At 38.5% G+C, this 13456-nt stretch overlaps 1 protein-coding gene across 4 annotated transcripts in view; it reads left to right on the top strand.

Moving 5' to 3' along the window:
- The window catches only part of AKAP6 (A-kinase anchoring protein 6), a 657824-nt gene that overhangs the window by 313569 nt on the left and 330799 nt on the right, over positions 1-13456 (top strand). The gene's annotated exons all lie outside the window — the stretch shown is intronic.

The following is a 13456-nucleotide window of genomic DNA, read 5'->3' as shown; positions in this document are numbered from 1 at the left end:
CACCACGCCTGGCTAATTTTTGTATTTTTTAGTAGAGATGGGGTTTCACAATGTTGGCCAGGCTGGTCTTGAATTCCTGACCTCAGGTGACCCACCCACCTTGGCCTCCCAAAGTGCTAGGATTACAGGTTGTATTGACTATTGATAATCCCTTTATATATTTAATTCCTCATACCAGTTCTTTTTGTTCAGCCATCTACTTTTGGCCACACATTTTTTCCTCCTTTCATCAAGCTAAACTGAGTGCTCAAGTGCGGTAACAATCTCATTTTAAATGTCTCGTTCGTCTTTCTCTTTCCTGTGTTTTACATTTTTAACTTTAATAGTATACCTTACTATTTGTAAGTAACCTGCCATCCCCCCCCTGTTTTGGAAGCAGGTAAGGTATAAATCATAGAGAGGTCATATAAGTTGTCCCATCCTTGTAAATCTCTCACATAGTCTTACCCATATTTTCTGTATCTCCAGCTCAGTTGTCCCTTTTGTTTTGGTTCTTTAATTTTATTACTTACTTTACTTGTTAATTTACTTGTAGACATTTGGATTTTCACTGGACATTCACAAGATGGTTTCTGTCTGCAGTTAAAAGCAGTGGGATGGGCATAAGATTTAGGATACTGTGGAGAGGTGCTTTTTAATCATGTTGACTAATGTTGAAATAAATGACTTGAGGTTTGGTTGATATTTATGTTTACTCAGAGCTAGTTTTTTGATCCTGTTTTTCCTTTTGTTTGCCTTCTGAAACTCCACTCATTGTTTGATATTAGTAGGATTCTGTGTGTATAATCAGAGAGAAGAAAGTTCTTCCTCACTAAGTTTATGGTCAATCTAAGTAAGCAATGAGTTTAAAAATGACTTTATAGATGAAATTAATCTGGAGGTTTACAAAGTGCATTGAAATTGAATTTGTTTCTTAGCTGGCAGCTGATTTCAAAACTAAAGCACGGTGCCCTTTGAGGAATCTTAGCCAATGTTACAGGATTATTTGAATGGACCCTTCATCCTCCGTTTTGGTGTGACATTGGGACATTAATAATGAATGATTACTGTATTTGGTGGTCAGATATGTTATTCTTGATCCATTTTTATTTCCCAAAGGGGCCTCTGGAAAAGGGCAATGAGGGTGGATTTAAAACCACAGTATTGGAATTCGATAACTTTAGTCTTGTTTTGTATGTCTAGGGCTTGCTGAAGAGTAGTTATAATATGGACAGACAGTCAAGCATGGAGCAGGAAAAATACTAAAATAGATTTTCATAACTCAGACATAAGCTGGATTCTGTGTTTTAATTTAGACTCTGATGCTCAGCAATAAATTTTCCAGAAAATGTTCTAGATTGAAAATCTATCAGTACAAATTATTTGGGTTAGTGAAAGTAAACGTAAGTTTATATAAATCAATTAGCAAAAACTATGTGTTGCAATAAACCCTAAGGAATTTTGAAGGACTGAAATGTTAGTCATGCAAAGTTTATCCCCGGGGAGCACTAAGTTCTCAGATGTCTTTACTCCCCCAGTAATTACTCAAAGGCTTGGAAGTGGAAGATTGTGCATCTTAGGGTGTTGGGGTCACTCCAGGAGGTAAACAAGATCTTGCTTTGTCAAGTGATGGAATCTGTCCATAGAACTATCTCCTCCCTTGTGGGTTTATATGAAAATGTAGAATAGGATTGGTAATCTATTCAGCTATACTCTAGGGCAAAGCAATCAATCAAATTAAAAAGGAGATGGAATGAGTAAGGTTCACATTCCCACTCTTATTTCAGATTAATTAGTATATTTTCCTCACCTATGTCTTTATTTCAATCCTGCTAAACTTAAAGAAAAAACAATCAGAGCAAACACAGTTAATAATCCTAGTAACCAGAATTAATGATGCGTTATTTATCTGTATACCTGGCTAATATTACCTGGCCACCTGACACAGAGCCCTAAAAGAATGAGGATGGCTGTGAAGTGAGAGGCCCCTGCTTACACAAAAAGAATGCTGGGAATCTGAGGATCCTGCTGCTTTGGTCTTATTCAGTTGTTTGCTTTGATATTGTACTTTGTGTCCTTCTTGTGCATAGTTTGACATGTATTCCTTGACTGTTGTTTTGCCATGGAACTGACTTAACTTCTTGGTTGTTCAACTTTTTCTTTTCTTTTTTTATTTCTCACAAAAGAAATAAATCTCTAGTGGAGAAAATTTTAAGCATACAGATAAACAGTATAATAAAAATCATTTGTAATGCTGCCATCCAGAGAAAATACTATGAACAGCTTTGACATATTTTTTACTTTAGTATACATAGCTATACTTTTTTTCTATATAGAACTCTTTTATAACTTACTTTTTCTCAGGTAACAATATGCCTTGAAGATCTTCTGATGGCATTAAATATATTTTACAATGTTTTAAATATCTGTGCATTTTTTTCATTATGTGGAATGCCACATCATGTTAAACTCCTTCTCTCTTTTTATAATTTTTCACCATTATAAACAAGTATTTGATAGCATTTCAGTAGGTAAATTCATTACTGCCTTAGAAAAGAATCCTATGAATAAAATTGTTGGGTTGATGGGAGGTAATGGAGCTTTCCAAAGGTTAATTGACAGCTTGCCTTCCCATCTACCTGATATGAAAGAAGGATACTGGCCTCAGAATCTGGATTTGTTGTTATCTAATTTTCAGAATCCTAACCAAAGGACTTAGATCCTATGAGGCTTCATTTCCTGTTCTGGACTCTGAGGTGTGAGACCTAAAAACTTGTGTCTATAATATTAACTCCCAACAGACATATTGTAGGTGTTTAAATACAAATTAACAGTCAAGCCAGCTGCTGTGGATATTTATTTATGTGGGGGAGGAAGGCATAGAAACACATCCTTAGAAGCTGTGCCATGGTCTTACTGATCTAAATATATTAAAAGTACATCTAAGGAAGAGCTGCCCAAGGTCATACAATGAGTCAGCAATGAAATCCCAAATAGAACTTTCATTTCCTTAACTTCTCTCTCCCAGTATAAAAAGTACTAATGAACAGGTCAGGAGAAAGCATTTGTAAATTAACCTATAAGGTCCTTTATACCTTGAAAGGCTCCAAAATTTCAAGAGTGTTACTAGACATTTACATCAGATAAAACAAATCTCAACTGCTAATGGATATTGATAGATTCTTTACAAGATTAAATCTTAAATGACTGTAATGAAGAAAGAGCAACAGGTGCTATAGGGAGATGAGAATGAGACTCAAAGGAATCCATGTGTACCTCTTGCCTGGGAAGGGATAAGTAGGATGGAGGAGTAGTGGCCTGAACCCAGCATGGCAACTAAGGAAAACACAACCAAAAGGGCTTCTCAGGATATTAATCCTGGAGTAAAGGTGGGGGTCTTAACTTTCATTCTGAATGAACCATAGACCTTTCCTCCTCAGCTTGGTGGTATGGATCTGCACTGTTACTTCAGGGCCTGTGGCATGGTGACCTTCAGGAGTCCTAGAATGTATTAGTCTGTTCTCACGCTACTAAAAAAGACATACCTGAGACTGGGTAATTTATAAAGGAAAGACGTTTAATGGACTTAGTTCCACATGGCTGGGGAGGCCTCACAATCATGGTGGAAGGCAAAGGAGAAGCAAAGGCAAGTCTTGCATGGCGGTAGGCAAGAGAGCTTGTGCAGGGGAACTTTATAAAACCATCAGATCTCATGAGACTTGTTCACTACCAAGAGAACGGTATGGGGGAAACTGCCCCCATGATTCAATGATCTCCACCTGGCCCCGCCTTTGACACATGGGGATTATTACAATTCAAGGTGAGTTTTGGTTGGGGACACAGCCAAACTATTTCAGAGAGATACCTTTCAATGTCCCTAGGACTGGAACTCAAGTCTTCTGATTCCCATTTAGTACTAGTTCTACTACTTGGAAGAAATAACAGTAATTTTATAAGGTTTTTCAGATATATGCAAAAACTTCTGGGTAACTAAAGCTTGGGCTGTCTTATGGGTGGATTACACAAAGTAAAAGAGAAAGAAAACAAAAGAAAATCTTTGAGCTTGAGAGTAGAGCTCACCCATCTAGTACTGTCCTTATAGATAAGGAAACTGAGGCTCAGCAATCTATGGGGATACAGATAACCAATACACACAGGGGCCAAGAATTCAGACTCTCTGATGCTCAGCATGATGCAAAGTGATCCAGATACATTTTTTGTTTCATTTATTCTTTCCATGATCATCTTGAAGCTTTTGTCTCATGGTTTGTGAATTCAATATCAGTAACATCAGCATGTATTAAGACTTTATTTACATGTGGTACTAAACTCTGTGGAGCAAAATAGACAAAGTGCTTGCCCTACAAGAATTTCCTAAGGCAGAGAGACATGATAGACAGAAATGACCTATAGACCACTGAACAAAGCAAATATATAAATTGCATAATTTTTACCATGTGAGATGGTGAATGAAGAGATGCCCACAGTCTATTGCTTGAAGAGAAGATCTGTCTTCATAACCCTGTCATCTACAGTAGTTATATTGGAAAGAAAAAAAAAAAACAAGAGTGCTTCACCTGGCATACCTAGCATTAGAGTCAAGTTTCTTTGGTATATCATTGACGACTATCTTCAGTGATTTTTGTTCTTTTGCATATTCTGTGATGATCTCCAAAGGGCTTTTCCCTCTTTGAATGGGAACTAATGATCACGTGTTCTTAGTCATATTTTTAATTAGCCTTTTTTTCCTTCTAGATGGGCCTTGAAGATGGTAAAGGAACTTATAAAATTCCCAATTTTTTAACTGTATCGTATGAACTGTGGTGAACAGTGAGGCTAGGATATAAATTCTTTGCTCTCAAAGACCAGATAAAGACAAATCACAGGTGAACCTCCTCTCTTCTATGCTGATAAAAGGCACCTTGATCAGGTATCTTATAAATACCTGTCTTAGTCTTTCGCTTCAGGACCAGTACCAGTACTAGTAGTAGTATTAAGATAGTATTGCTATTCTAAAACTATCATATATGTAATGTGAAATAAAATGAAAAGTAAATATGGGATCTTCTAATTCCATCACCACAAAATTTTGGGGTGAAAGAAAGGAAATACAAATATACTATAGAAGATATCAGGTAAAACCCTGTATTCCTGAATTTGAATTGGATATATCAGTTATGAACTCATACGTGTTTTATTTTTCAATACCTGTTTTTCCTAGCTCTATTAATTTAAAAAGCCTAGAAACAGTGACCAATTCAGTAGTAATGAACAGCCCTATTGCCTTGGTGGTGGTCTGGAAAAACTTTTCCCATTAAAGGAAACCAAGGCTTCTTAGAAAAATATCTGATTTTACATCACATACAAGATGAATAAATAAGCTCTCAAAGACTACTATTATAGAATAGTCAACTTGAAGCTAGATTGAAGGAGTTGCCACTGGCCAAAGATGGGCAACTGAGCTTCGATAAGGTTAAGAACTGCAGTGAATCAAAAGTGGATCATATATGTTTAAATCCATGAGTATGCAGTTATATCAAGTAAGGCAACCAGTCGCTTACCTTCTGAATATGACAGAACCAATTCATTTCCTCAAAAACTAGGTAAAGAAAATTAAAGACTCAAATATTTGTCTTAACTTTCCTTTATGAATTTTACCTCTGTGATCAAATAGTTGATAAAGGGAAGCACCTTCTATTGAAGTTATTCTAACTAATAAATGAAAACAAAATGATAGAATATCATCATGCTGGAGGTGGTTCCAAGATGGCCAAATAGGAACAATTCCAGGCTATAGCTCCCAGTGTGAGTGATGTAGAAGATGGGTGATTTCTGTGTTTTCAACTGAGGTACCGGGTTCATCTTACTGGGGATTGTTGGATAGTGGGTGCACTCCATGGAGTGTGAGCTGAAGCAAGGCAGGGCATCGCCTCACCCAGGAAGCATAGCTGAACAAAAGGCAGCAGAAACTTCTGCAGACTTAAACGTCCCTGTCTGACAGCTTTGAAGAGAGTAGTGGTTCTCCCAGCATGGAGTTTGAGATCTGAGAACGGACAGACTGCCTCCTCAAGTGAGTCCCTGACCCCCAAGTAGCCTAACTGGGAGACCTGTCCCAGAAGGGACCGACTGACACCTCATACAGCCGAGTGCCCCTCTTAGATGAAGCTTCCAGAGGAAGGATCAGGCAGCAACATTGGCCATTCTGCAGTATTTGCTGTTCTGCAGCCTCCACTGGTGATACCCAGGCAGAGTCTGGAATGGACCTCCAGCAAACTCCAACAGACCTGCAGCTGAGGGTCCTGACTGTTAGAAGGAAAACTAACAGAAGGGACATCCACACCAAAACCCCATCTGTACATCACCATCATCAAAGACCAAAGGTAGATAAAAACCACAAAGATGGGGGGAAACCAGAGCAGAAAAGCTGAAAATTCTAAAAATCAGAGCGCCTCTTCTCCTTCAAAGGAACACAGCTCCTCGCCAGCAATGGAACAAAGCTAGATGGAGAATGAGTTTGACAAGTTCAGAGAAGAAGGCTTCAGACAATCAGTAATAAACTTCTCCGAGCTAAAGGAGGATGTTCGAACCCATCACAAAGAAGCTAAAAACCTTGAAAAAAGATTGAACGAATGGCTAACTTGAATAAACAGCATGGAGAAGACCTTAAGTGATCTGATGGAGCTGAAAACCATGGCATGAGAACTACATGATGCATGCACAAGCTTCAGTAGCTGATTTGATCAAATGGAAGAAAGGGTACCAGTGATTGAAGACCAGATGAATGAAATGAAGCAAGGAGAGAAGTTTAGAGAAAAAAGAGTAAAAAGAAATGAATAAAGCCTCCAAGAAATATAAGACTATGTGAAAAGACCAAATCTACATCTGATTGGTGTACCTGAAAGTGACGGGGAAAATGGGACCAAGTTGGAAAACTTTCTTCAGGATATTATCCAGGAGAACTTCCCCAACCTAGCGAGGCAGGCTAACATTCAAATTCAGGAAATACAGAGAACTCCACAAAGATACTCCTCGAGAAGAGCAACCCAAAGACACATAATTGTCAGATTCAGTAAAGATGAAATGAAGGAAAAAATGTTAAGGACAGCTAGAGATAAAGGTCGGGTTACCCAGAAAGGGAAGCCCATCGGACTAATAGCAGATCTCTCAGCAGAAACTCTCCAAGCCAGAAGAGAGTGGGAGCCAATATTCAACATTCTTAAAGAAAAGAATTTTCAACCCAGTATTTCATATCCAGCCAAACTAAGCTTCATAAGTGAAGGAGAAATAAAATCCTTTACAGAAAAACAAATGTTGAGAGATTTTGTCACCACCAGGCCCGCCTTACAAGAGCTCCTGAAGGAAGCACTAAACATGGAAAGGCATAACCAGTACCAGCCACTGCAAAAACATGCCAAATTGTAAAGACCATCAATGCTAGGAAGAAACTGCATCAACTAACAATCAAAATAACCAGCTAACATCATAATGACAGGATCAAATTCACACATAACTATATTTCTCTTAATTGTAAATGGGCTAAATGTTCCAATTAAAAGACACAGACGCAAATTCGATAAAGTATCAAGACCCATCGGTGTGCTGTATTCAGGAGACCCATCTCACGTGCAGAGACACACGTAGGCTCAAAATAAAGGGATGGAAGAAGATCTGCCAAGCAAATGGAAAACAAAAACAGGCAGGGGTAGCAATCCTAGTCTCTGATAAAACAGACTTTAAACCAACAAAGATCGAAAGAGACAAAGAAGGCCATTACATAACGGTAAAGGGATCAATTCAACAAGAAGAACTAACTATCCTAAATATATATGCACCCAATACAGGAGCCCCCAGATTCATAAAGCAAGTCCTTAGAGACTTAGACTCCCACACAATAATAATGGGAGACTTTAATACCCCACTATCAACATTAGACAGATCAATGAGACAGAAAGTTAACAAGGATATCCAGGAATTGAACTCATCTCTGCACCAAGCGGACCTAATAGACATCTATAGAACTCTCCACCCCAAATCAACAGAATATACATTCTTCTCAGCACCACATCACACTTACTCCAAAACTGACCACATAGTTGGAAGTAAAGCACTTCTCAGCAAATGTAAAAGAACAGAAATTGTAACAAACTGTCTCTCAGACCACAGTGCAATCAAACTAGAACTCAGGATTAAGAAACTCAAAACCGCTCAACTGCATGGAAACTGAACAACCTGCTCCTGAATGACTACTGGGTACATAACGAAATGAAGGCAGAAATAAAGATGTTCTTTGAAACCAATGAGAACAAAGACACAACGTACTAGAATCTCTGGGACACATTTAAAGCAGTGTGTAGAGGGAAATTTATAGCACTAAATGCCCACAAGAGAAAGCAGGAAAGATCTGAAATTGATACCCTAACATTACAATTAAAAGAACTAGAGAAGCAAGAGCAAACACATTCAAAAGCTAGCAGAAGGCAAGAAATAACTAAGATCAGAGCAGAACTGAAGGAGATAGAGACACAAAAACCCTTCAAAAAATCAATGAATCCAGGAGCTGTTTTTTTGAAAAGATCAACAAAATTGATAGACTGCTAGGAAGACTAATGAAGAAAAGAGAGAAGAATCAAATAGACGGAATAAAAAATGATAAAGGGGATATCACCACCAGTCCCACAGAAATACAAACTACCATCAGAGATATAAACACCTCTATGCAAATAAACTCGAAAATCTAGAAGAAATGGACACAGACACCCCCCCAAGACTAAACCAGGAAGAAGTTGAATCCCTGAGTCGACCAATAACAGGCTCTGACATTGAAGCAGTAACTAATAGCCTACCAAGCAAAAAAAGTCCAAGACCAGACGGATTCACAGCCGAATTCTACCAGAGGTACAAAGGGAAGCTGGTACCATTCCTTCTGAAACTATTCCAATCAATAGAAAAAGAGGGAATCCTCCCTAATTCATTTTATGGGGCCAGCATCATCCTGATGCCAAAGCCTGGCAGAGACACAACAAAAAAAGATAATTTTAGACCAATATCCCCGATAAACATCGATGCAAAAATCCTCAATAAAATACTGGCAAACCAAATCAAGCACCACATCATAAAGCTTATCCACCACAATCAAGTGGGCTTCATCCCTGGGATGCAAGACTGGTTCAACATATGCAAATCAATAAATGTAATCCATCATGTAAACAGAACCAAAGACAAAATCCACATGATTATCTCAATAGATGCAGAAAAGGCCTTCGACTAAATTCAACAGCCCTTCATACTAAAAACTCTCAATAAACTAGGTGTTGATGGGATGTATCTCAAAATAATAAGAGCTTTTGTGACAAACCCATAGCCAATATCATACTGAATGGGCAAAAACGGGAAGCATTTCCTTTGAAAACTGGCACAAGACAGGATGCCCTCTCTTGCCACTCCTCTTCAACATCGTATTGGAAGTTCTGGCCAGGGCAATCAGGCAGGAGAAAGAAATAAAGGGTATTCAGTTAGGAAAAGAGGAAGTCAAATTGTCCCTGTTTGCAGAGGACAAGATTGTATGTTTAGAAAACCCCATTGTCTCAGCCCAAAATCTCCTTAAGCTGATAAGCAACTTCAGCAAAGTCTCAGGATACAAAATTAATGTGCAAAATCACAAGCATTCCTATATACCAATAACAGACAAACAGAGAGCCAAATCATGAGTGAGTCCCATTCACAATTGCTTCAAAGAGAATAAAATACCTAGGAATCCAACTTACAAGGGATGTCAAGGACCTCTTCAAGGAGAGCTACAAACTACTGCTCAAGGAAATAAAAGAGGACACAAACAAATGGAAGAACATTCCCTGCTCATGGATAGGAAGAATCAATATCGTGAAAATGGCCATACTGCCCAAGGTAATTTATAGATTCAATGCCATCCCCATCAAGCTACCAATGAGTTTCTTCACAGAATTGGAAAAAACTATTTTAAAGTTCATATGGAACCAAAAAAGAGCCCACATTGCCAAGACAATCCTAAGCAAAAAGAACAAAGCTGGAGGCATCAAACTACCTGACTTCAAACTATACTACAAGGCTACAGTAACCAAAACAGCATGGTACTGGTACCAAAACAGAGATATAGACCAGTGGAAGAGAACAGAGCCCTCAGAAATAATACCACACATCTACAACCATCTGATCTTTGACAAACCTGACAAAAACAAGCAATGGGGAAAGGATTCCCTATTTAATAAATGGTGCTGGGAAAACTGGCAAGCCATATGTAGAAAGCTGAAACTGGATCCCTTCCTTACACCTTATACAAAAATTAATTCAAGATGGATTAAAGACTTAAATGTTAGAGCTAAAACCATAAAAACCCTAGAAGAAAACCTAGGCAATACCATTCAGGACATAGGCATGGGCAAGGACTTCATGACTAAAACACCAAAACCAATGGCAGCAAAAGCCAAAACTGACAAATGGGATATAATTAAAGAGCATCTGCATAGCACAAGAAACTACCATCAGAGTGAACAGACAACCTACAGAATGGGGGAAAATTTTTACAATCTACCCATCTGACAAAGGGCTAATATCCAGAATCTACAAAGAGCTTAAACAAATTTACAGGAAAAAAATAAACCCATCAAACAGTGGGCAAAGGATATGAACAGACACTTCTCATAAGAAGTCATTTATGCAGCCAACAGACACATGAAAAAAATGCTCATCATCACTGGCCATCAGAGAAATGTAAATCAAAACCACAATGAGATACCATCTCACACCAGTTAGAATGGTGATCATTAAAAAGTCAGGAAACAATAGTTGCTGGGGAGGATGTGGAGAAATAGGAACACTTTTACATAGTTGATGGAAGTGTAAACTAGTTCAACCATTGTGGAAGACAGTGTGGCAATTTCTCAAGGATCTAGAACTGGAAATACCATTTGACCCAGCCATCCCATTACAGGGTATTCCCAAAGGATTATGAATCATGCTGCTATAAAGACACACGCACACGTATGTTTATTGTGACACTGTTCCCAACAGCAAAGACTTGGAACCAACCCAAATGTCTGTCAGTGATAGACTAGATTAAGAAAATGTGGCACATATACAGTATGGAATACTAAGCAGCCATGAAAAAGGATGAGTTCATGTCCTTTGTAGGGACATGAATGAAGCTGGAAACCATCATTCTGAGCAAACTATCGCAAGGACAGAAAACCAAACACCGCATATTCTCACTCATAGGTGGGAATTGAACAATGAAAACACTTGGACACAGGGTGGGGAACATTACACACTGGGGCCTGTCGTGGGGTGGGGTGAGGGGTGAGGGATAGCATCAGGAGATATACCTAATGTAAATGACAAGTTAATGGGTGCAGCACACCAACATGGCACATGTATGCATATGTAACAAGCCTGCACATTGTGCACGTGTACCCTAGAACTTAAAGTACAATTTTAAAAGAATATCATCATGCTACAACCTCCAATACATTAACAGATCTAGGCACCACTGACCCTCAATTACCAAAATAGTTGATATCACCAACTGTTGAAAAAAGAGCAAAAGTCAAAGTTGAATACCTCTCTCTCTCTCTCTCCTTTTTTTTTTTTTTTTTTTTTTTTGAGACGGGGTCTGATTCTGTCGCCCAAACTAGAGTGCAGTGGTGTGATCTCAGCTCACTGCAACCACCACCTCCCAGGGTCAAGCCATCCTCCCACCTCAGCTTCCTGAATAGCTGAGACCCCAGGCACACACCTCTATGTCTGGCTAATATTTGTATTTTTTGTAGAGATGGGGTCTCACTTTGTTGCCCAGACTGGTCTCAAACTCCTGAGCCAGGCGATCCACCAGCCTCAGCCTCCCAAAGTGCTAGGATTACAGGTGTGAGCCACCATGCCTAGCCATGAAGTTAAATATTCCTCCTGATTAAAAAATATATATATATGTGTGTGTGTGTGTGTGTGTATATATACACACACATATATATATATACACATACACATATATATACTGTGGTACTTACTGTTTTGTCAAATAAATTGAAGCTGAGATGAATCAGTTCTCCGGATCCAGATACCAGTTTGTAGAAAGTAAAGAGAACAGAAGAACCAGCAGGCTGGACTGCTTCATGTGGCTTCAATCAGCAAATCCAAATTGTAGAAAACTCTGCAGGTCTAATGCCCCAAGTTCTTCAGCAGATAAACTGTACAAAAAAGAAACACAGATAGAAAAAGAGATTAAAAGAGACTTGAGCTGGGTGTGGTAAAACGTGCCTATGGTCCAACTGTTTGGAAGGCTAAGGTGGGCACATCATTTGAGACTAGCCTAGGCCAAACAGCAAGAGCCTGTTTCTTTTTTTTTAAAAAAAAAAAAAAAGGAGAAGAGACTTAAAAGACATATCAAAATAAAAACTGGGAAAAAATAAATTTTTATATCCAGGTACTCTTGTGAGGGAATGATTGCTATGCAAATCAGGATAGTGGTCACTTTTGGAGGGATGAAGCCTCTGTGCTGGAAAGGGGACAGATGGAAGCAGTTCTGGGGTGAGGGTGGCTGGTAAAGTTCTAAATTTTGACCTGGGTGGTTGTTACAAGAGTGTTTTCTTTATAATAATTTACTAAGCCATATATATAAATATATAGTATACATGTAAATACATATTTACATATATACATATATATTACATACATTTATTAAATATATTTATTTGTGTGAGACAGTCATCTGTTTCATTTTATAATAAATTGTAAAAAAAACAAAAGAGAAGGCATGTTAGAAAAATCCACAAACCTGATGCTGCCCTAGAGATTATTACAGCACTATCAGTACTGGGTAAATAAAGTTATGAAACGTTCTCTGGTGCACAAAGAATATAAATTCTACTGTAGATATATCTGTGTATTATCAGTGGAGGGCTACCTTTCAAGTGCTGGGAGGTTTTGTTTTTGCAGTGTGTAGCAGCAGGCTTGCACGTAGTTCCCACTTCAGCGTCAGTCAGCCTAGATAGATGACCCATTTCTGGCTCTGTGTTTTTCAACGTGTGGTGCATAGAACACCAGCATGATGGCCACCACATGCTTAAGAAAATGTAGATTCTTTGGCCCTAGCTATCTTCAAAAGGAGTACCCCAGGAATATGCATGGTTAACAAGCATACTCCAAGGTAAGAAACACCACTGACTTCTCTATTAATGTCTACCTGAAACACTGCTAAAAAAATCAGTTGTATGAAGTTGTCTTGGGGAAGGTAGAGATATTCTGAACAATTTCCAGAAGAGCTATTGAGAGTCAAGACCATAGCCATGTTTTTTTAGTGAATGAACTCAGATTTTGAACCTGTATTGTGTCATGTAGAATACTGAATACAAGAGTGACTAAGCAGTAGCTTGCTTAGAAAATTTCTCCAGTGTGCAATAGCAATCGTCAGTTTTCCTCCAAACTTTTTGTTTAGGGTTTATTCCCGGTC

This window comes from Trachypithecus francoisi, unplaced genomic scaffold (assembly GCF_009764315.1).
Source record: "Trachypithecus francoisi isolate TF-2019V2 unplaced genomic scaffold, Tfra_2.0 Lachesis_group3, whole genome shotgun sequence".
NCBI classification, from domain to species: domain Eukaryota; kingdom Metazoa; phylum Chordata; class Mammalia; order Primates; family Cercopithecidae; genus Trachypithecus; species Trachypithecus francoisi.
Note: the sequence above shows the minus strand (reverse complement) of the source record. Positions and strands in the feature narration are given on the sequence as shown.